Below are 24,864 nucleotides of genomic sequence, written 5' to 3' on the forward strand. Positions count from 1 at the left end.
GAAAAAATTACTTAGTAGGAGGGCATACTTGAGTACTGGTTAAGGAAGCTTTTCTCACCAGTACTTGGGGGGAGGAAAGTACACAGAATGGGAACCACATGGATAGGTGATCTCTTTCAACAATTTCGGTGCACTGACATTTTTATGTGTACCCTTAACCAAAAAACTGAATGTGAATTGTGGAAAAACCACCAAACCATGATTTCCATATTATTTTTAAGATATTTTTCATTGTAGTCAAATATACCTTAATTTTACCATTTTAACCATTTTTACATGTATAGTTGAGTGGCATGAAGTACATCCATATTGTTGTGCAATCATCATCACCTTCTGTCTCTGTCATCTTGCCAAACAAACTCTGTACCCTTGAAACGACAGCTCCTCATTCCCCTCACCACCCCCAAACCCCTGGTAACCACCATTCTACTTTCCATGAACTTGACTCTTCTAGGTATCTCATAGAAATGGAATCCAACAATAATTATCCTCTGGTGTCTGGCTTATTTCACTTAGCATCATGTCTCCAAGGATGAAGCACATTATAGTATGTATCAGAATTCATTTTTTAAAGAAGAAGAATATCACATTGTGTATATATACCCCATGTGTTTATCTGTTCATCCATTGATAGAGATTTTGGTTGTTTTCACGTTTGGCAGTTGTGAAGAATATTGCTGTGAACATGGGTGTACAAATATCTGTTCAAGTCCTTATTTTCCATTCTTAGGGTTACCTGGCCTCCATTTGATTTTAATTATATTTACCAAAAATGTCTTCCTCTATCAGAGAAGGCCATTCTTTCAATCTAGCATGTGTCTTTGAAAGAGCTGCCATTAGCCTGGTGAGAGAGGAGGTGGGCAGCCCCTCCTCACCATTAGCTAACTCTACCCTGGCAATCAGCACAGTGACAGGAGTTGCAGCCAAAAGACCCCCATGTTCTTTCTTTAGTACTTGTAAATGTGACGAATTTTTAACCCCCTAGGGACTTCTTTGGGGAAGATTGAAGCTTCATTGTGAAAGTGTGTGGTGTGTCCTCCCAAACAGTCACATGGTAGCAGGAGAAAGGAAGACAGGCTGGGTAGACCAATAGGTCTTAGGTGGGCCACCTGGGTGGTTGGTGCTGAAAGGGAAAATGCTAGAAAAAGCTGAATGTAGTTTCTTTGATAAAGTCATCCAGGAAAGAGAAGGCAAAAAGAGGGCAGCAAAGCCGGTGGCTCCCAAATGGAAGAGAAACAGGATTAGGGCAGGAATGAGGAACAGGCCCTCTGCAGCATCTATAGGGCAGGAATCCAAGAATGGCAGACTTAGAATCACCAAAAGTATGGCATTCACATGCAGCCTTTCAAGTGTTGTCCAGTGCAGAGGAAGAAGATAGGAAGCAAAATCCCCAGTGAGACCCCAGCAATGCAGAAGACAACTCTCACAAGAGCTCAGCCAAAAGCTCAAAGAAGGTGCAACTGGGGTCCAAACAGAAAAGACTGTCCTTGCTCTAGAGGTCAAAGAAGGTCCGAAGGCTGTGCTAAGGCCCAGGCCAAAGGGCAGAAGTTAAGGGCAGTCTTCAGAAGGTCTAACTCCAAGAAACTCAGCACAGAGCATCAAAGAGGAACACATACACATAGGGCCATGTGAGTTAAGACCTGACAAAGATCTTTCTTGGATGGGTCACCTCAGAAGGGCTCACAGCCCACTCAGGTTCAGTCACCCACACAAGTCAACTGTTCATGCCAGACTTGAGTAGACCACAGTGTGAGGCAAGAAAATGGCCAGAACCAAGGAGTCTGGGGATAAAAAGACACTTCCTCACATTCCCTCACAACATTCTCACCTTCAGTTGGTATCACCAAAGGTGATAAGATCTGACACCCAGATCTTACCAAGCCAGAAATGGCAGATCTACTTCCTTTGATCCATCCCACCCTTTGGATCCATTTGAAAATTCCCTACCTGACACTGATTGTGCCAGTTCACTCAACTAGTGGCTATGTTCTTACTCCACGGTAGGCACTGTACCCAAGAGCTGAGACACAAGGGAGTAAGACATTCCCTGCCCTCAGAAATCTCACCTCTAATGAGGAGACAAAAAATTAAAAGGGCAATTACAAGAGAGTGACCAGGGCTATGAGGAAAAAGAATTCAGGGTGAATAAAGGGCATGCAGAAGGAGTTTATAACCCAGGAGGATAGAGCCCAAAGGACCAGGACCACTTGCCAGCTTCGTATTCGTTTCCTATCGCTGCTGTAACAAGTTACCACAAACTTAGCAGCTTAAAACAACGCAACTTTATTGTCTTAGCACACCAAAGATCAAAAGTCCAAAAAGGGCCCTGAAGGGCTAAAATCCAGGTGTTGGCAGGGCTTTCATCTTTCTGGAGGCTCTAGCAGAGAATCCATTCCTTGCCTTTCTCAGTCTGGAGGCCATCTGCTTCTCTGGCTCAGCGGTTCGGGCCTGCTTCCAACAATGGCATCACTCTGCCCTGCGCTTCTGTCCGCACATCTTCTCCTCTCTGACTCTGACGCTCCCACCTTTCTCTGCTAGGGAACTGTGATGACACTGAGCACACCTGGGCAATCCAGGAGAATCTCTAATCTCAGATCCTTAACTCAATCACCTCTGCGAAAGTCCCTTGGCCCACACATTCACAGGTTCCAGGGATTAGGACCTGATCTCTTTTGGAGGGCAGGGGACCTTATTCTGCCTACCATCAAGCTAATTCCTAAAAAACAAAAAGTCCTTTGCATGAGCAGGTCCTATCAGCGTTATCCTTGTGAAAAGACTATCCTCCTTTTTTCTTGACCATTTTTTTTAATGCGGCAAAAGAACTCACAGATTTCCTTCTATTTGAAAACTTGCCACAAATTATGTAAATGATGTGCTAAAGTCATTGTGGATAACATCAGCAAGCATCAGACATCTGCAAAGCCTATGCTGCTTTTACCACATAAAGTTTCTCCAACCTGCTCCTACAGTGAGTCACTCTGATTCTCCACATGCTGGTTTTGTCATTTTCAGCTCTCCTCTCGCCTTCTCCCTTAAGGTAGAAACTAGTGAATCCCCGGAGCAGACTTCACTTTCATGAACTGATAAAACGCACGTTCATCAATTTTGTTTTCTAAATTAGGAACAAGAGTAGAATTTAGAATGATTTCCTGCAGTTGATTTACATCTATAAATCATAAATTAGAAGTCTTAAGTTTCTAATTTATTAATACATTTCTGTAATTGTGCTGGCAGGGGTAGGAAGAGAAAAACTATAATGCAAACTGGAACCAAGAATAAACTTTGCCCACAGTCACACAGTTATTAATGGTATAACCTGGACAAAAACCTCAGTCTGGACTCCAGACGCAGCGCTCTTTGTGCTAGCCTCACTGTCTTTTCTATGCCCTTTTCCCCTTTGAGATAAAAAATTTGGTGGGAATTCACTTTTAAATAGACCGTGAGTTTACATGCTTGTCCCGATTTTCCTCTTCTTTGAAAACTTCCCACCAATAGTAATAATTGTTGTTCCATAAAGAGTCCTTCCTGTTGGTTGACGTTTGACTCTGTGAAATATAAACAAGTTTCAACAAGAAGACAGAGAATATGTAATCAATATACCTTGGCTCCTGTTCAGAATGGCCATGCGTCTGGCACTTGATATCTTTGCAGAAAATGGATATTGGAAAGGAAGATCACACTTCATTTAAAAGCAGAACAACAGATGTAGGGGCGATGGTGTCAGTGAGAGTCAGTTACATATCTGATGAAAGTCTTGTGAATCTCAAATAATGACAATATGGCAATCCTTTTGTTTCTCTCTAGAATTCCCCAGAGCAGCTCTGCCAGACCCTCCCCCTCCCAGTCTTCCCCTCAGCCAGATGGCCAAAGCAACTACTGTGTGGAGGAAATCAAGGCCAGCCCCCACCCACAACCTTGACATTCCACCTCACCACTTCAAAATCACTCTTACCTTCACTCAGCTTCTCCTCCTTCCCCCTCAGTGACCATCCCCCCATCTTTCTTCAATGGGCTGTTTTCCCTTGATCTACAGACACATTAAAATCCAAAGTCTTCAGCGTAGTAGGAAACTCATAAGGTGTCTCCTGCCTCAACATTACGCTCCTTGTGCTCTCCACCCCAGACATACAACTCACTAAGATCGCTCCGTTCCTTTGCATCCGCTGTTTCTCTGCCTGCAACGCATTCCTCCATTCCTTGCCTAGAGAACTCCTAATCATCCTTCAAAGCCCAGCTCAGCCTCAACTCCTGTGACGCTCTTGCCAACCACTGCCCCTCTCCAGTAAAGATGAACACTTCTTGCCCTGTGCCTTGCCCAGGGCCTCGACCTTTCCCCTCCCAGAGCTCTTAGCACACAACATTAGCATTATCTGTCTACCTTTCTGTCGCCCTCATAAAGTTCCCAGACTGAGAGTTTTTTAAGAGCAGAGACTGCTCCTTTTATCTCTTAAGTCTTCAGCACTTACCACAATCCTTGGTACTTGGTAGACACCCAGTAAATGTTTGTTGAGCAATTGAAAGAATGCTCAAGTCTTTCCATTAAAAAAAGAGAGCACAGCTATCCCTCTGCTACCTTCTGGAACTGCTATCTACCCCCTGCATCTCGGCTTCCCTGCTCCCTAGAGCTCTCATCACCCAGTCTCCACCCTCTTCCCCCTCTGCAAGCAGATTTCTGGTGCCATCTTGATGGTTTTACTGACGCTGGGTGAGTTCCCCATCACCTAGTCAATACACACAGTCAATACGGGCTGCTCCACATTCCGGTTACCCGCCCCTCGGCAGGGGGCTGATGCCTTTACTTTCCTGCCTTTTGTGTCACCACCGCATCCCCCCCCCCAGCCTCCACCAAGTTTATTTTTAAGTCTTCAGTTTCCTCCCCGTCTTTCCAGCTTCCCATACACCCTCTTTGAGCATCGTTCTCCTCTGCAAGTCTCCCACTGCCAACTTCATAAAGGTTCCAGCCCCAGCCACTCTCTGGAACCCCGGTGTAGACAGCCTGGGAACATATGTGAATTGAAACAAGCGGCCTCCTCCCCAGCCTCTGGAAGCTAGTAATTACAGGAGGTAATTGCCTATGCACTTAGCAGAGGGCCTTAAATACTCAGTGAGCTTGTCCTCCTCCTTCCTGGACAAGCTGGCCTCCAAACTGGCCACCCCACTCCCACTCCTCTTCCCTTTCATTCCCTCTGAGCAGCACGACTCCCATGATATTTCTTTCTTTTTTTTTTTTTTTTTTTAAGATTTCATTTATTTATTTGACAGAGAGAGACAGCCAGTGAGAGAGGGAACACAAGCAGGGGGAGTGGGAGAGGAAGAAGCAGGCTCCCAGCGGAGGAGCCTGATGTGGGGCTCGATCCCGTAACGCCGGGATCATGCCCTGAGCCGAAGGCAGACGCTCAACCGCTGTGCCACCCAGGCGCCCCTCCCGTGATATTTCTAATGCAGTGTTAGAAGCCTCCAATGTGTTGCTCCCACATTATAAAAAAAGAAGCTTTTAAAATAAGTAAAAATAAAACCTAAGAAAAAATAAAGGTTTGCCAAATGTCCAGCAAGGCAAAATGAGAAAGATGAAGGCAGTGCAGGGAGCTTTCGACCACATTACATTTCTTCAATTTAGGAAATCCTACAACCCTGCCTTCTATCTTAAAATGCCCTTTCTACAAAGAAACAGTGGTCCTTTTCCTTTATTTCACTACCCTTATTTGGGAAAATAAAGAGTTCATAAAGTGTAATTGGCCTAAATTTTCTGTTTTGGAAATTAGATGATCTAGTCTGTTTTTCTGGATTTCTACAAGTGGCCTCTGCATTCTTACCATGTTGGAGAGTTTATGATCACTTAACAGCATTTTAAAAGACAAACACAGGCAGAGACATAAAGATGTTTATTAGCGTCAATACCTACTTGAGAGGTCCACAACCCTCAGTTTCTTTTCAAGAAGGTATGTTTCATTATAATATTGAAAACTCAAAGGTTGGAATTTTTTTTCCGCTGTGAATTGCCCCCTGTTGTATATTTGGAAATAATGCATTAAGAAATGAGATTTCCTTGACTCTTGTGTCCATCAAGAGGGCACAAATGACCAAACGACACCATGAGTCTTTTTATTTATTCACACCTTCTAGTTTCCTAAGGATTATTTGCCTTTAGTTTGCCTTTAGTTTTGTAGACACACATACTAATAGTGATTGTCATCAAGCATGCACACACACACACACACACGTGTTAAAGCAGACAATTAATCATTTTCTCCCCAAAGACCATATTTTACAGTCAGAAGCCAATTGTCAGCACACATGCTCCTAAATAAATCGACACACGTACCAGCTAATAGATTAATTCACATGGAGAAGGCGTCGTGGGAAGAAAACCTGCGGTCCCAGATTTCCTAAGCAGGTGCTCTGCCTGTTAACATAAAGATCAGTCTTCCTGGCTCCGACCCTCCGGGCACACTGCCCAAAATTACTTACAATTTCTAACACAGCTGATGCTAAGATAGTTCTGCAAAATGAGAGCCTGGTTTACACAATGTAACCTAAGAACAGCTCGGCTCTAGAGGAGCCAGTATGAGCTTTTAGTTTAGGGGAGGTGGGTTTTTTTGTTTTGTTTTGTTTTTTGGCCTTGTTGCGTTTTCTTACATCTGACTTTTCTAACAGGAAAGAACTTCCTGCTTTCATATTTCCCTGCTCTGTTGTTCTTGCGATTCCCCCTGTCCGTGGGGAAATATTGTGGGGCCCCAGGAAACAGACCTGCTGGCATTAGTGTGCTCAGAGGAGAGAAGGCTTGCACATGCATGTGCGCGTTCACACGTGCACACACACGCTCCCGCTGACCCCTCCCTTCACATGCAGAGCTCCACTGGGATCCCTTCCCACTTCTTACCTCGTAGCTCCTAAGCTCATCCTTCAGCCCACACAGGCTGCCCTTCTGAATGGAAAGTTCAGCTCCTCTATAAATCACTTTATTGAAGGAAGGGACCATGGTAGAGGTTGCTCTGAGCTCCAGAAAGGGTTTTTTTTTTTTTTTTTCACTTCACCAAATTGCATTTTCCAGAACAGTGCTATAAAGGCTAGCATAGGAGTGGGGAGGATTTGTGTGACAAAATATTAGACTTCCAAAATTCTGGAAAAGAACCTCTCAACAGTATTCTCTACTTAACTTTAGTTTTCAGAAACAAGGATCATCCATACTCTTTTCCAGACAGGATTCACAAAAATGTCGAATGTGGCTGCTGCACACCTGCCCTGTTTCTCCCCTTCTGGGTCCTCAGTGAAGAGAAGGAAATGGGCTGGAGGCACACACAGGATGCTCCCCTGGGAATTCGTCCCCCCAGCTCAGCCTAGAGGTCCTGCATCCCAGCGGGGTGGTGACTTTTGGTTTTACCTATTCCTCTATTGTAATCCTTCAGTAATCCCTCCTGTTTTCAAAGACACCCTCCTCATTGTTCTTCGCTCCCACCAAAGAAAGAAAGAAAAAAAAGGGGGGGGGGATTAGGGTCCAGCTAACCCAGCAATAATCTTGTTCTGGCACCTTAAGAAGTAAAGGATTTCACTTCCCTTCCGTAACTGGAGCAAAGCCTTCCCTCCCTGCAGGGGATATGGTCCCATTCTGTAGCACATTTCCTCCAGAGAGTCAGCTTTTCTGAACAAAGACCCAACTGTCTGTGCAGTATGGGAAACTATCTATTGCTGGAGCTTGGAGCACACCCTCCTACAAACCCAGACATGCACAAAAGTTCTGCATTTCACCGCAGGAAGCAAGACTGGTGGCTTCAGGCATCATTAATCATTTTGAAGTGATTCTTCTTAAAAAGAAAAAAAAAAAAAAAACCAGAGATGCAGTTTGAGTTAAGTCATGCCCAATAAAAATTAGCACTTCTCCTCAAAGTAGCATTTCCCTGATTCCTTTTGGAACGTTAGGGTTTGCTGTACTGACGAGGGCTGGAGTAAAATGGAGAATCACTCTCCCTTAGTTGGAATTCCAACAAATACCTAGGACATGACTTGGAAATCTCTCAGAGATTCAGATTGAGGAAGAGAGGGGTAGGGATGAGGGAGTGTCTGCTTCCTTTGCCTTCCTGCCCAGGCATATATCCATTTAGGGGAAAGATAAAACCAGAACAATTTGCTTCCTATAGTGGAGAACGCCCCTCCCTTCCCCCATCACAAGGCCTTTCAGCCCAGCAGGCAGGGGCGCAGGGAAGCTTTGCTCCCTAGAAGGGCTGCCCTTACCCCCCAAGGGGGTTCTACCTGAAAGGAGCAGAACACCGGCCGGTTGTTCAAATCCAGTCACATAAACAGGGAACATCCCTTAGTCTATGCCTTTGAAGTAAAACTGTTTCTCTAGCATGGGAGAAGTGATAACTAGAAAATGAGATCTTCAACACCATCTTTCCTGGGAGATTACATTTCCTGCTGTTCTGGGTTGAGAGGAAATTCACTTACATAAAATTGGATTAATTTTTTTTTCCCCTGAAGTCTCCTGGTCTACCAGAAACCTCTTCTGTCAGTTGCCCCTTTCTGAACCCTTGGCTATTTCCCAATCTTCATTTATCCCCTAATCAGGACATCTGGCTCTGGAGTCAAGATCAAAACTCAGAAAATAAAGGCAGAAAATAGTCTGCCCCCTTTTATCCTGGTCCGGTCACCACCTCATCCCCTGGGTTTGCATTCACTTGAGTCAGGTGTGAACCTAGCTAGACTGGCCTTCATTTCCTTCTCCACCAGTCAGCTACTGAGGCCTCACAGCTGAGTCCTGTCAGTCATTTTAATTTAGAGTTTAGAAATGGAAGAGAGGGGGCGCCTGCGTGGCTCAGTCAGTTAAGCGTCTGATTCTTGATTTCGACTCAGGTCATGATCTTAGGGTCATGGGATCCAACCCCACATCTGGCTCTAAGCTGGATGTGGAGCCTGCCTAAGATTCTCTCTCTCCTTCTCCCCTTCCCCACCCCGCACTCCTTCTCTTTAAAAAAAAAAAAAGAAAAAGAAAAATGGAGGCGAGGAGGAGAATCAAGTTTCATCTTAGTACTCTTAGCTATATATTTTTAAATGTAATACATGTGATTACAAGGAGGTGTTTTTGTTTGTCTTTATGAGCTTGGTTTTTTAAATTCAGTTCAATATACCCAAGAGGAGCCTTTAAAAATATGCTGTAAGTCTCACTGTAAATGTCTGACAGGAAGCCTGACTGAGCAGGATGAGGAAGGCCTCTACATAGGAGGGGCAGCCTGGTGTGGGGTGCTGGGGCCCAGGCCTGTGAAGGAGGATATCCACATGGAGGCATGCAGGGTGAGCCAGGCCTGGGGAGTCGGAGCCCCAGCAGGTGGAATCATAGTGCGCAGTGGGGGGCAGAGCCTGAGCATCTAAGGGGAGAGCCTCTAGAGCAGTGGAAATGGGAGATTGGTTACACATAGGGGGACTGACCAGAGAAGTAAACATTTGAAGGATAGCAGAAAGGGAGAAAACTAGGATGGGCCTGTGTATTCGTGGATTGGAATGGGATGTAGTGATATGGATAAATGGTTTTCAATACACATAAATATAGAAATAAATATAGCTCTGTCCACTCGGTGGGCCTGGGAACAATGACCCCACAGTGACAATGAGCACACCTAGTGTGCCTAGATATTCACCTCTAATTACCATCCTCCACAAAAAGAAACCTGGGCTCCTTGGAGAAACACCTGATTCCAAAGCTAGAACAGGGAAAATACAAGATAAGTGGAATTATCCTGTCATGCCAGAAAACCAGAGCTCAATGAGTGGGGTAAAGATGTCAAGAGCACACAGACGCCAGTTTTCCGCTGGGCAAATCAGGGACAACTAAACACTGAAAGATTATAATGACAAGAGATTATAATCCATTGAATGAAACAGGAAACAATGAGTCCATTCTGAAATAAGCAAATTGAAAGCTTGATGAGGAAGAGAATTTTTATATCATTTCAAAGTATCTCCCCTCAAAGTACTTATGAATTACAGAGAAGCAAAGGATCACCTTATAGTGGGAAAGCCTGGCAGACACCGTCTTAATCAAGAGATCACCATGGACATCATAGGATGGAACAACTTGAAATCTTGTGCTACTCGATAAGGCACAATGAAAAGAACACAGAATCTTTTCCATGTTGTTTCCAAAAAGGCACAGCCTAAATCTAATCATGAATGATTGTCAGACAAATCCAAATTGAAGGACATTCTATAAAATAACTGGCCAGTAACCTTCAAAAGTCATCTTCGAAAGGTCATGAAAGGTGAGGGGGGAGAAAAGGTGTGACCAAATTCAACATGGAAATTCAACCTGGAAAACATTACTAGAGCAAATGACAGAACTTGAATGGGGTCTGAGGATCAGATGGTAGCAATATGTCACTGTTATTTCCTAATTTGGGTGGTTGGATTGTGCTTATGGAGAAGAGTGTCTTTATTTTTATAGGAAAAACACCCTAAAGTATCAGGGGTGATGGGCATTAAATGACAACTTATTCCCACATAGGTCGGGGGACAAATTATTTATATTACATTTCCAACTATTTTGTAAGCCTATCATTGTTTCAAATTATTTTTTAAAATTTTCTTTTAAAAAAAGAAAAGGCATTATCTCATGAGCACCTGAAAGGGCAGAAACTTTGGAAATTCATTTTTACCCATACCCGAACATGCCCAGTCCGGTGAGTGCTCAATAAATATTTTCTTAACTAAAATGTTCAGAAAACTCTCTGAGATACAGAAGGAACACAATGGAAGTGCTTCCGATAAGGTTTATGTATTTATTTTAAAAACACAGGGCTTATTATGTGCCAGACATTACTATAAATATTTTGCAAAGAGCTCTATGAGATAGATACTCATGAACATCCCCTTTTACAGAGAAGGGAACTGAAGGACAGAGAGGTTATGTGTCCTGCCCAAAGTCACACAGCTAATGAGTAGTGCAACTAAGAGTTGAGCCCAAGCAGTAAGTCTCGAGAGTTCCTGCTCTTAGCCACTTTACTATGATGCCTCTTCAAGATCCCACCTGCAGAAAATTTAAGATCTGTCCCATTCAAAATACTCAGTTCTCAATCCAACTGTGTTTTTTGTGTATTGTAGATTCACAAAGTTATGTCCTGTTCTTTCTTGCCTAACGCATGGCACGAACCCAAGAGAAGCTCATTCCATAGCTGGGCATTCATCTTTGTGGGCAGTGTTGGTCTACCAACTTTGACCTTCACATAAATCTTGGTCACTCAAGTAGACCTTTGGTTCTTAATTATCTTAACCACAGCTTATGTGGCCCCAATTTGTTAGGTTTTTATCTGCTATGGATTTCCCTTTCTCCTATGTGTGTGGGGGGATTTTAACATGGAGTAGATCTATCTGGATGTATCATGGTATAGCCGATCGTCCATATGGCAGGGGAATCCCCATTAGCCACTGACCGAGGCCCCTACATGATGATTCCTCACTGTCCTATTTCCCTCCCTCACAGGAGGGCAATGAAGCATTGAATCAAATGTGTCTGTTAATGGAATGGATATTTCTATAGCCCCTATGGAAAAAGCTGAAGATATTCTGCCCCTTAAGAGTCCTCTCTGCCTCACTTTCTCCCTCCTGTGAAATGTGAAAACATGTTGTTTTATGTTCATTTATTGTCTAGGGACAGGAGCTCTATCAACACCAAGGTGCATTCTCTACTAGATGCCCCTTTATAGCAAATGGCTCACAAAAACTCCAGCAAATAAATACTTTTCTTTATAATTCGGAGCAGCAAGTTCCCTAATAAAACTAGAATAGGCATTAACAAAGTGAGTTCGATTTCATGAGAATGATTTGACTCTTTTTGTAGCTTACGGTGTTATCACAAAAACATATCACGAGTTTCAGGCAGGTTTAGAGCAACTTCCACATTGCCATATCATCATTTTTAGTATTTTTATCTTCAAATAATGTTTAGTCATAAGAACGAGATCTCCCATTTGTTATGCCCCATTTCCATAGGGGTGAAAACACCAGAGATAACAGGAAAAAAAGCAAGCTTTTATTTAATCTCAAGTGCTATTTACTTTTCTATAATAGAACTGTGATCTTTCCCTGTACTCTGTGCCAATCTCCAACCGTCGATAGGCATTATTTCCTCAACAAATAAAAATTTACATTTATGTATTTATGTAAGTGCAAATCTGTGTGTGTGCGTGTGTGTGTGTACGTACGTGTCCTCTGCTATCCCATCTCCACTGTAAATTTCTTTCAGGTGTGGAATCACAGTTGCAGTGTTATCTGTGCATGTCCTGCCTCCCCTCAGCCTTACCACTCACTACACCTGCCCAGCTTCCAACTGCAGCCCTAGCCTTCCTTTGCCTAAGAGGCCTCTCACATTGCCCGAACCCGCTATGCTACTCTGCAGACAGGCAAAATATTCTAGAACTAATGTCCCCAGGAGTAGTGAAAACTTTGGTGCATAAAACCCCCAGCTTCCTTGCCCCTTGGGTAGAATGACTTCAAGGGAGTATTTTTCCACACTTGCTGCCCCAGAGGAACTGAATTCCAGTCAACCACAGTGGTGGCTGTCTTGATAAACACCCTGAACTGGTTGTCTTCTTACGTTCCTGTCGCACGTCCCCAGTCCCCTACTGGTGTTGCCCACGGTAACACATGCACTTTAATCCTCGCCTTAGCATCTTCTCCTGAGGAAATCCAAACTAAAGCAATCACTCTCTAAAGAATATGGAAGTTGACCAAAAGCCACGGGACAAACAGCTGTCCTGCTGTCCCTGTTGTTGTCAACTCTCCTGTGGAAGAACTTCAAAGCAAAATATGTACCCAGGCCTTTATTTTTTCCCGACCTCCCCTTTCTCCATCTTCTGCCAATGTTCAGGATGCTGAGGATAGTCCCTCTGCCTTATTTCTCAACAGCTCTTACCCAAAAGTTGCATCTTCCCAGCAGTCTGTTGTCTGAGATGTCCACCGTTTGTGGCATCGATCACACTGGCTCTTAGTGTGCCTATTCTTCGTCTGTGCACAACAGATAGAACCTACCATATGTTTATTTCCACCAGAGTCCCTCTGCCATCTGGACGGTGGAAGCTTATGCCCCGGGGAAGACATAGCCATAAGCCAATTTACATTAAGACACAGATTCTAGACATACAGTCTAAGTTCGGACACAGAGCTGACTCCAGCTGACAATGCCACCAGACTCTGATTGATTTCATCCACAATACATGGAGGTTCCCGTGTCTCATAGACGGAGCCAAAGACCTTATTTAGGCCGCATGACTAATCTAATTGTTTATTCCCTTGCTGTACTCATCTTTATTTGATCTGAGGGCACCAAGTCCAGGATAATAGTTTCAGGTGCCCCCCACCCCACCCCCGCCATTCAACCCTATCCAGTTCCCTCAAGCTTGGTTTGAAAGGGACTAAAGACACTGGGCCTGCTGGTCAACATTTTCTTCATGACTGTTCTTGGCATGGCTGTGACTATTAAACTTTTTGTAAAAATTGAAGGGCTGGTTACACATATAAAAATTAAAATCACTAGCAACAGTTTTTCACAATCTCTCTTGCACCCCAAAATACAGTGGCAGGAGGGAGATTAGCTTTTGGTGACCTAATTTCTGTCTCTTAGCCAAAGCAGAGTTTCTGCTTTCTCTGTTTTTTATGACGCTGTCAGGATTTTCACCAATCACTCCCTTTACCGCCCTAGTGCTTCATCCAATGTGACCCCAAATGTTGCTTTGGAGCCCAGAAGCAAGGAGGAGTAGACTGCCCTCATCAGTTAGTTGGATTCTCGGAGTCCCCTCTGCTGAGTGAAGATTGGAGTCCTGCTGGAGGAAAGCTGGTATTCCCTGTGCCTCCGTGCTGGTCAGACGCAGACCCCTGCTGGCCCAGCTCTCTGGCTGTCCAGCAGCCCTCTGCAGGCAAAGCACTGCCCAGAAGCAGTTTCACTGATAGTTTTTTCACATGCACATGCGCGCACGCACACACACACACACACACCCTTCATTTCTTTTAATCAGCCTGAGAAGTTTTTACAAACATTTTCCAAATCTAATCTTAATGAGAACTCTCTAGTGCAGCATTCTGCAGGGTGAGATACATTCCCTATATCCACAGAGTACCTGACGTACAGCAAGTGCTACAGGGAGACACCAGACCAATTAAGAAGTACCCAGCAGAAAGATGCCAGCCTTAAAAATCAAAAGAGAATATTACTTAAGACTTCTTAAAAATTTAGTGTAATAGTATATTAGTGTATTCAGCAATAACTAAGGAGACGTGACAACAGGTCATGAAAAGAATCTAGGAAAGAGACCTTTCAGCTCCCTAGTGATGATATGTGGAAATTTAATCTGTGGGCCCCAAAGCTGTACCTTCCATCAGTAGGTGGGCAGCATCCTCTTACAGCTCTATTATTACAAGAATTGATGACTTCTTTGTTTCCTCAACTCCTTGGCAAACAGGACTATGTTGGGTTGTTTCTGCATTCCCAGTGCCTGGCACAATTCTCATGCATAGGAGGCATTTGACAAAAGTCTGGTGAATGAATGAATTGATCTATCATAGGAAATAACCATGTAATGTATGTCAATATTTTTTTAAGACCTAAGCGCTTACTTGTACAAGGAGATCTTTTCATAGACAGGCTGAAAGATCTCTCTGATCCGAGGACTAAATTAAAAAGCAGTTAGGAACCTATGGGGGAAGCGCTTAGCCAATGACTTGAGGGGCTTAGGAGTGTGAAAGCCCAAATTCTTTGTCTGGAATTGAGACACCTTCTGAGGACAGCATAGTAGTTCCCTTTGGGATCAGGCTAAAGGTGCCATCTGAGGGACATTCTGGAAATATACTCTTCTCCCCTATCACGCTTCTACCACTCCCACGCCAATTTATTCTGGGAACACCTCCTTAATGAACTAGTAACACATAAGCGAAAAGCAAGTTAGGAGAAAATGATGGATTCTGGGTCGAGAGATCCATGCACAGACTGTCCAATTTCCTAGAAATGCCAGCTCACTGCTACCCCTTCCATCATCAGCAAACATGGGTCCTGCCCAGTTGGTCCCTCCCCAATCTCCTCTGAGTCACACCCACTCCCCATTTCTGGTTATTCTCCCCCAAACCCACCCCTTGCTGCTTCCTACATACATATTGCCACCTCTGCATTTTGACTTCTCCTCCTGCCTGTAATATCCTTTCCTACCACCAGCAAACGTCTGTGGCTCATTTGATAGACCCAGCCTCTAGGGACAGGCTGAGCCTTTACCCCATTCAGTCTCCAAGAAGAGGTAGGAGACTAAAATGTAGATCCGAGCGGCACATCTGCTTACAGGAGCAGATATCAGACAAACAGGATACCCGTTAAGGAAAGGCAGAGGACCCCTGCTGTGTCGGATGCATGATAAAGCTTCCAAACAGGGAGAAGGTACAAATGGGCAAGAAAAGATAAAAATGGAGGGGCTCATGTTACGGAATGAGAAAGTATGCTAAGACTATTCCAACTCTTATTTATTGAGAGAGGCAAATCTACATGGACAAACTCTAAGTTATAAAATGACTTTCTCAGTCTGTCTCTGTCCTCTTTCTCTACAAGGAACCTCTCCTGGTCAGTTTGTAGAAGGTCCGCACTATGTTGAAGGCAGCACCGTGGCTGCCAGTTAGTCACCTGATCTTGGATAATAATTTTCCCTGAACAGTATGGGCCCTAATCTCCAGAAGATGGTGGCTTAGATTTGATTAATTCAGCTTGGTGAGTCATTGCAGTGTCATCATGGACGGAGACAGTTATGGGATCCATTCTTCCTAGGGTCACCTGATACAGTCCTGCAGATCCTTCTGGATCCTCTGCCTGTTTGGCTCCAGGGGTAGAAAGCAAAGCTATACTGGAATGGATGTTTCTTTCTGAACAGTGTTCAATATTTGTATCATTTAGCACTTCCTCCACTTTATATTCATAATGGTGGCATTTAGAGAGAAGTGTAGGCAGGTGGCCCACTGGTCATGTCTCTTCTTAGAAAGTGTGATTCCTCTGCCTGTGTGGTTGGACAGCAGGCCCCAGACTCTGGACCCAGAAGGTAGGACCCAAGCCAAGGCAGGCCTACGCCGGCAAACAGGACTTGGAAATATGCAATGGGTCCTGCGGCTCTGGTTCATCTCTCTTGGGTGCTTGAACTAAGAAGTGATGTGAAGGTGAAGCTGGGGCAACTGTGTTAGCTCACAGGAAGATGAAGGGGAGTATGCTGGTGATGGAGAAAGGAAACAAGCATGCAGAGAGAGGCAGAGAGGAGCAAAAATGTGGCCTCAGTAGGACAGAGCAGTCATCCAGCCGTACCAGTCTCTCCGGTGTCTGGCTAAAATCCCTGCCCTCAGGTTCCATGACACACTCCGTATCCTTCTGACAAATTCCCTTCTTTGATTAGGTGAGTTGAGCAAGTTTGGTTCTAGAGAAGAAAAAAGAAAAAAAATCATAAGATAGGAACAGGAAAGTATTGGGACGTGGTTTTAGTTTTTTGAACAGCGCTTGCAAGATCAGAGAACGCTCCATTAATCAGTGATTTTTCTGGCTTCTCAGCATTATACTTTATCCTCTCTTTGTAGATCTGGAAAAAGGTCCCCGACATTTAAAATAGATTTTGTAGCATCTTGTCATTTTAGGAAATATTCTTGGATTAGATAACAGAATTCCTGATTATCCAGACAACTCAACAGGGTCACATAGACTCTCAAATCAACATATCTAGTAACTGTTACTGCACCATGTCATGAACTGATAAATTCATAGAGCCTAAAACACTGCAGATGAGGGAGGAGGTGGAGAAATATGCTTATCTCCCTTTTGAGTTAGCCTCCATTTCAGAACTAACTTCGTAGTGCCAAGAATATCTGATTATTTTCCCTGTGATGAAATGTACTTTCCAGCAATACTGAGTCCTTCCCACCAATACTGGGTTACGATGTCAGCATGGCTTACTTATTCTCATGCCAACACGGAAGTTGACCTAATTATTCAAGTGCCAACGTGAGAGCACAGTCCTCAGTTTCTCTTCCAGAAGTGAGGGCATGACCACCCTGATAAACAAGATACCTCTTACTGCCAAACATCCCTCCACAGGAGACTGCTAACCAATGCCATCTGAGCCGTCCTGCTTTCTCTTCCAGAATTCGATGTAGGATTTCACACATAGACTTGAGTTTTTTTGCCAGCTTTTGGCAATTTCCAATTTCCCACAGATTAATGAAAAATCCAGCTGTTTCCAACTATTTGGAACAGAGCAATATGTGATAAAATGAGGATAGAGGGGAATCTTTATCCAATTTCTCCAGCAGCCAGAGAGATTTGGAACATATTGAGAAGAAAAATTGCAAGCTCAATTGTTCAAAGATTAAAAAGAAGAAGAAAGAACGCTTTGTATTAAATTTCTGAGAATGCCTTTTATTTACCAAACAGAGAAAGCTAAAAAGCTATTCTTTGATTAATCAGGTATGAGCTCATTCTTCCTTCCTAATCCAGCCTGTGAATAATTGTAATGTAAGGTGAGTAGCTATGGCTCGCACGAAGGACATTTGGACATCTTGACAATAATCTGAGAGTGGATCTCAGGGCAGCAGCACATGAAACTGTTGAGTAAAATCGGCGCTCCTCAAACTATTCTTGTTGAAGGACAACTCTGTTTGCTAATTTAAAATTTTTCACAGAATGTTTTCAACAAATAGTGCTCAATTGGATAAACATATGCCAAAAAAAAAAAAATCCAGGGGCGCCTGGGTAGCGCAGTCGTTGGGCGTCTGCCTTCGGCTCGGGGCGTGATCCCGGCGTTCTGGGATCGAGTCCCACATCAGGCTCCTCTGCTGGGAGCCTGCTTCTTCCTCTCCTTCTCCCCTGCTGTGTTCCCTCTCTCGCTGGCTGTCTCTCTGTCACATAGATAAATAAAATCTTTAAAAAAAAAAAAAAAAACCATACTTCCCACCCTTTACAGAGATTATTTCAAAATGAATCCTCAATCTAAATTCAAATCTAAAACTAAAAATCTTTCAGAAAATTGACTAGGATACTGAAAGCATGATGCATAAAGAGAAAAATAGGTAAATTGGAATTCATCAAATAAGAACTTCTCTTCAAAAGGCACAGTTAAGAGAATGAAAAGACAAGACGGTCTAGGAGAAAATGCTTGCAAAGCACTTAGGTGATAAAGAACTTGTACCCAGAACATATAAAGAACTCTCACAACTCATTAATGGGGGGGGGGGGCTTTTTTAAAATTGGCAAAAGATTTCAACAGACACGTCACTAAAGGAGATACACAGATAGCCAAAATCACATAAAAAGATGCTCAACATCATTAGTCAAACAAATTAAAACCATAATGAGATCCTATTACAAAGGCTGAAATTTTAAAAACTGACAGTACTCCATGCTCGTAAGGATATAGAGCGACTGGAACTCGGGTACATTGCTAATGGGAGGGTGAGGTGGCACAGGTGCCTTGAAAAATAGTTTTGCAGTTTCTTATAGATTTAAACACAGACTTGCCATAAGAGCCAGCAATCCCCTCTTACATATTTACTCAATGAAACAAAAACTTAAGTTTACACCAAGAACCACATACAAATGTTTATAGCAGCTTTATTCAAAATTGCCAAAAACTAGAAAAAACTTGAATCTCAACTGGAGAATTGATAAACAGACTACAGGTATCCATGGAATACTACTCAGCAATCAAACAAACAAAGAATAATATGCACAATAACATGGATGAATCTCACATGTTTATGCCAAGTAAGATAGGCCAGACTCAAAAGACCACATAATGTATGCAAGTATCCTATCACTACACTGTACACCTGAAAATAATGTTCCATGTCCACTATATCTCCATTCAAAAAATAAAATTTTTAAATAAAATAAAATCAATTTTTGTAAAAGACTGCATGATGGATGATGCCACCTAGATGGTATTTTTACAAAGGCAAACTCTAGGGACAGAGAACAGACCAGTGGTTGCCAGGAGCTGAGAGTTTTGGGAAGGGTTGACTACAAAGGAACAAGAGGGAGTTTGGTAGGTGAGAGAACCTTACTGTAAGTTCACTGTGGTGTTGGCTGCTACACTGTATATATTTGCCCAAACACACACTAAAAAAGGCGACTTACTCTACGTAGATTATACTTAAATTCTTAAAATGGGGGGGGGGGGAATCCTTCACAGACTGATAGTATTATAAAATACAATAAAAATTAATTTCTAGGAAAAACAATTTAAAAAAAGACCTACATAATACAAGTCCAAATTATTTACTATTAAAGTGAACAAACATAAAATTTCTTTTGTCAGTGTCATTTCTAAACACTGATTCTCAAATTCTGAACTTACTTCCTCACAGACTACAAAGCTTTGAAGACCTATCTCAGTCTGCAGACTGCACTTTGAGTAGCACTTGTGTGGAGGACGTTGGTTGATGGTCTTCTTCAAATCCATTTCCACCTTCTAACAGCACCCCAGTTTCCTTATGACCAATTCCTCCCCACTGCATACAGCCCAGCAGGACTGTACCTGGGCAGAGATAGGAGACGATGGCCTTCCTGTTCTATGCCAGCATTATGTCCAACCCAAACATATGCTGGTATAAGGCTCTCGTCTTGGTTTTCTCCATCTTGACCTCTGCAGCTCTTTTGTTTCTGCATATTTCCATGCCTATGACATCTCCATGGTCTACTCGTGGAGATGTATTCCCTTCCCTTACTAGAGGAGAGAGGCCCATTTTCATAGGGACCCCCAGGCCATATAAACAACTTCCCTCCACTTGCTTCTCCACATCAGGGTGGACTGACTCTTCAAATGACAGAATTCTAACTTCAAAAGTTATTATTGTCTCAATAGAGACTCAAAAGTTTTAAAAAGTGTAATTTGAGATTTATCATGCACCTGTATATGTTAGAATACTTTTATCTCTCAGTAACAGAATATGCAACTGGCTTAAAAATTTTTATTCTCTCTCATAATGAGAAGTTAAAAACGTAGGTAAGTTTGAGAGTTGGCTCAGTAGCTCAACGATGGCATCAAGGATCCAGTGGCATGGTGTCAAGAACCATGTTTCTATTCAGCCATTCCTAGAGGGCTGGCAATCCTCCCTTTTGATTGTAAGATGGCTGCTGTGGCAAGGCCTCGCTTGTCGGCATCAACAGAAGGATAGGAAGAAGACAGGACTTGCCGCTCTCATGAGCAGAGAGACCCTCTTTTAATCAGAGAGAAACTATTTCCCAGCAGTTCGTGGCAATGCTTCCTCAGTTGCTTTGGTCTGAACTGACTCGCCTGCCCATGACTAGCAACAAAGGAGGCAGACAAAGTGAGTTCCCAGCATTATCCGCCATTGTCACGGAAAGTGGGGCTGCCAGAGAGAAACTGAACAGACACACTGTCACCTTGTATTCCAGGCTGTCCCTTCCCTCTCCTTCTGAGGCCAACAAAACTCTTTGCTCAGCTTTAATAACCGAAGAGCTGCAGGGGCGGGGGGGGGGGGGATATCTGAATACTGAGGGGGGAATGCATCAGGAAGTATTCCAAATATCTTTTCTGTTTGAACATAATCACACATATATTTAACCTCTCCAGACTTTCATTCCTTCATCTGTAAACTGAACACTGACTATGCTAATGCCTACAACATAAGCTTATTTTGAGAATTAAACCAGATACTATGTGGCAAGCACTTGTTACAGTACCTGGTCCATAGTAAGTAGTCAGTAAGTAATCACTCAAAAGTGGCTATGTTTTAAAGTTGAAAACAAGGAAGCATATTCAAAAGTATTAAATATCGAAGGCCTAGATTTTGAAGTATGCTAGAGTTTAGAAAAGAAAGGCCCCGTTGTCCATTGAGGTCTTCTGAAAAAGCTGCTCTGTGGAGGCAGGATGCAAGCTGGCTTGAAAGGATGGCTAGAACTGGGATTGCGGGGAAGAGAGGGCAAGTCACTGAAGGAGATCAAACAGCATGGAGGGGTCGGGCCTGGAGCAGAGGGCAGTGTTTATGCTGTGGGAAGGACAAAGGTACTGATAGCCAGCAAGAACTCACTTCATGCCAGGTACTTTGCCTTATTCAAGTTCCTCAACGACCTTGTGAGGTGGTGTGTTGGTCAGGGCTCTCCAAAGAACAGAACCAATAGGACATTTGTTAGTCAGCTCAGGCTGACCTAACAAGATGCCGTTGACCAGGAGGCTCAAACAACACAAGTTTATTTCTCTCAATTCTGAAGACTAAATGCCTGAAATTAGGGTGCCAGCATGGTTGAATTCTGGTGAGAGGTCTCTTCCTAGACTGCCTCCTAACTGTCCTCACATGGCAGAGAGAGGGAGGGAGGGAGGTCAACATCTTTCTCCCTCTATCTTTTCTTCTTTTAATAGTGTCAATAATCCCACCACGAAGGCCCTACCCTCATTACCTAATCTAACCCTAATTACCTTCCAAAGGCCTGATCTCCAAATACCCCCACAAGAGATTAGGGCTTCAACATATGAATTTGGGGGATACACAAACTTTCTTTTTTTTTTTTTTTTTAAGATTTTATTTACTTGACAGAGAGAGAGACAGCCAGCAAGAGAGGGAACACAAGCAGGGGGAGTGGGAGAGGAAGAAGCAGGCTCCCAGCAGAGGAGCCTGATGTGGGGCTCGATCCCATAACACTGGGATCATGCCCTGAGCCAAAGGCAGACGCTTAACCGCTGTGCCACCCAGGCGCCCCGATACACAAGCTTTCTATCCATAAGTATGTGTATGTGTGTGTGTGTGTGGATAAATGACAGATAGATAGATAGATAGATAGATAGATAGATAGATAGATATGAGGAGATTTATTTTAGGATTTGCCTCACACAACTGTGGAGGCTCAGTGAGCCTAAAAGGTGATGGAGGAGGCCCACAGCCTGGAGACTCAGGAAGAAGGTGCAGTTCCGGTCCACAGGCAGTTGGCTAGAAAACCAGGAAAAGCCCATGTCACAGATAAAATCCAAAGGCAGCCTGATGGAGAATTCCCCTTGCTCAGGGGTGATCAGCCTTTTGCTCTGTTTAGACCTTCAACTGGTTGAATGGAGTACACCCCCATTATGGAAAGAAATCTGTTTTACTCTAAGTCTACCAATTTAAATATGAATCTCACCCAAAAACACTGTCACAGAAACAACCAGAATAGTGTTTGACCAAATATCTGAGTTTCATGGTCCAGCCAAGGTGGAACACAAAATTAACCATCATAGGCAGATTTTAATCCTAGTTTATAGATGAAGCAATCGAGGCTCAGAGGGATTAAGTAACATGCCTAAGGAGATGGAAGAGTTGAGGTGGAACTGAGACCAGGTCTGTTTGAATCCACGGCCCCTATCTCCTCATGCTGTTTTGTGCTGGGTCTGTAGAGAAATGCATTTGAACAGACATCGTGAACCAAGAGAGGGGCTGGGAATAGCATGTGCCATGCATCTTCCATAGTAATCACAGTGCCTTGCCATAGAAACGCTTAACATACACTTTGGAGGTCAGCGGGTAGGGGAGCGGATAGATGGATGAAATAAAAAACCATCACCGGGTAATCATGGCTGCAAAAAAGGAACCAATTCCCAGTATTTCTTCACATCTGGCTTGGCTTTAGAGCTGGGCTGTTCAAAACAGTGATCATTAGCTATAATACCTATTAAAATAAAAATGTTTAATTAATATTAAATCAAATAAAAACTCAGTTGCTCCATTGCACCAGCCACATTTGGAACGCTCAGTAGCCCCATGTGATGAGTTGCTACACATTCAATGGCACAGATACAAAGCATTCCATCATCGCAGAAAGTTCCACTGGACAGTGTTACTCCAGAGAGACTGTACTGGTCCTCCCATCACAGCACTTATGCACGTCTCTGTGAACATAGTCCTTGTTTCTGGGAGATGAATTATGAGAAAACTTGTAACTATAAGCCCAACCAATCTCCCCACTGGCCCAGACCTTTCGTACACAATGCGGATCAGTGGGGACCTGGCCCTCGGGTGCCTGTTTCTGCTTCACGGAGGCACTGTAACTGCTTGCTCCGCTGATCTCTGCAGAGACCAAAGGTGCCATTGACATTTGGCTCCCTTCAAACTATAAACATCTAACAAGCTCCAGATGCACAAGTAGTAGATTTAAAGTCCTGTCAATATGGACACTAGGGCCTGAAATGAAACACTTGGCATTCAATTTGACTAAAATGCTAAACTCATAATTTATTGGTTCAATAAAATATGAATGCTAACAGCCAATTTTTAGGTTGGTTTTTTAGCAGAGTTAAAAAACTGCTCTTTCAAATAGAGCTTTGGTGACAATAATCATTTTTAATGGGCCCAAAATGTTATTCATAATAGTGTGTTGCCACACAAAAGCCTTTCCTAAGTTGAGTGATAAAATAAAACTGCTGACTAACCACAATGTCTATGAGGAGTGAAGACATGGACAGCAGAAGAGACTGAAAGTGTCAGAACATAGGACCCTTCCCAAAGTGACCTCACCACCCAGCATTTCCCCCTGGAAGGGCTGGCTGCAATGTGCCAAGCTGCAAATGACTGGCTTTAATGAAAAGGGAAACATGATGAGCTTTGTAGCTATGGAGGGGGTTTGGAAAGCAATAACAGCTATACCAAATGTTTGACTCAAGGTAAGCATGACAGCTAAAAACAAAACAAAAGTTGCTTTTCCCAATCAACAGGAGTCAGTAAAAAAAAAAAAAAAAAACCACACAAAACAAAAAACCACACACACACACACACCCTGAAAAAAAAAAAAAAAAAACCACAGCTTTTATTCTCTGACCTCAATTTCATCTCTTCCCCTCTGTTTAAAACAAAAGCATGGGAAGGTGGCCTAGACTTACTTTTCCCTATTCTTCCCATTAATTCTAACAAGAAAGAAAAAAAAAAAAAAAGCCTAGACATTGTATATAAAATAAACATGTAAGACTTTGAAAGGTAAGGAGAAAGGAAAACCATTAGGGAGCTGGAGACCCAAGGAACAAAATGGCAGTAAGATTCCTGGGTTGTCTTTTGCCTTCTATATCTCAGCCTGGGAGCTAAAGAAGCTAGCCTCTTAGAAACACCAACTAGTGCAGGCCAAAAACAACAACATCAAAGCCTGCTCTCTTTAGCCAAAGGACCAGGAAAGGAGTAGCCTAGGAAGACAGAAAACTTTGAGGCAGTAATCCAGCCAAACACCAGAGAAAAATTTATGGCCCTCCCCTACCCACACCAACAAAGGCTGAAGCAAGCCTAGACTTTCACCTTCTGGAGGGTGTAATGAGGTGCCAAGCAGGAAGCCAGGACTTTCATCCCTGCTGAATGATAACAAGTCCCTCCTCACTCCCAGAGAGACCACATGGAGAGCCTGAACTTCCGAAAGCCCCAACCAGCAGTAATGAGGCATTCCTCCCTCCCCTGCTAGAGTGGTGGCAGGGGGACCTAGTTGAGAGCCAGGAATTTCATCATTACCACTGTCATTAGCAGTAAGAAGACAATTTCTCCTCTCATGCTGTTTCTCATGTGGAGACCATGTGGGGAGCAGTAACAAGGCATCCCTACTATCCTTACCAGCCAGGGAGGTTATCCATGAAGGCAGGATGTCAGAGCTCCCGTGCCTGACCAGTAGTTATATGGAGAGCCCTGGAGTGTCAAAAGAGGCATAGTGGAGAACAAGGACTTCTATGAGCTAATAATGAGTTGCTTCCTCCTCTCCCCCTGCTGGAATGGTGACAGAGGAAACCAACTAAAACAGAAGGTTTAAATAAGATTCAGAATCTGATGACACAATATCCAAGATGTCCAGGTTTCAATCAAAAATCATTCATCATACCAAGAATCAGGAAGGTTTCAAACTGAATGAAAAAAGAC

General features: G+C 43.4%; 1 long non-coding RNA gene across 1 annotated transcript in view; it reads right to left on the reverse strand.

The window, feature by feature from the left end:
• Window positions 1-24,864, reverse strand: part of LOC113255214 (uncharacterized) — an 84,752-nt gene that overhangs the window by 32,596 nt on the left and 27,292 nt on the right. Inside the window, exon 2 of the long non-coding RNA XR_003316209.4 lies at window positions 16,310-16,418. This is a non-coding gene — a long non-coding RNA (uncharacterized LOC113255214). The remainder of the gene's footprint in view (window positions 1-16,309; window positions 16,419-24,864) is intronic.

Source organism: Ursus arctos, unplaced genomic scaffold, assembly GCF_023065955.2.
Source record: "Ursus arctos isolate Adak ecotype North America unplaced genomic scaffold, UrsArc2.0 scaffold_5, whole genome shotgun sequence".
Lineage (NCBI taxonomy): Eukaryota > Metazoa > Chordata > Mammalia > Carnivora > Ursidae > Ursus > Ursus arctos.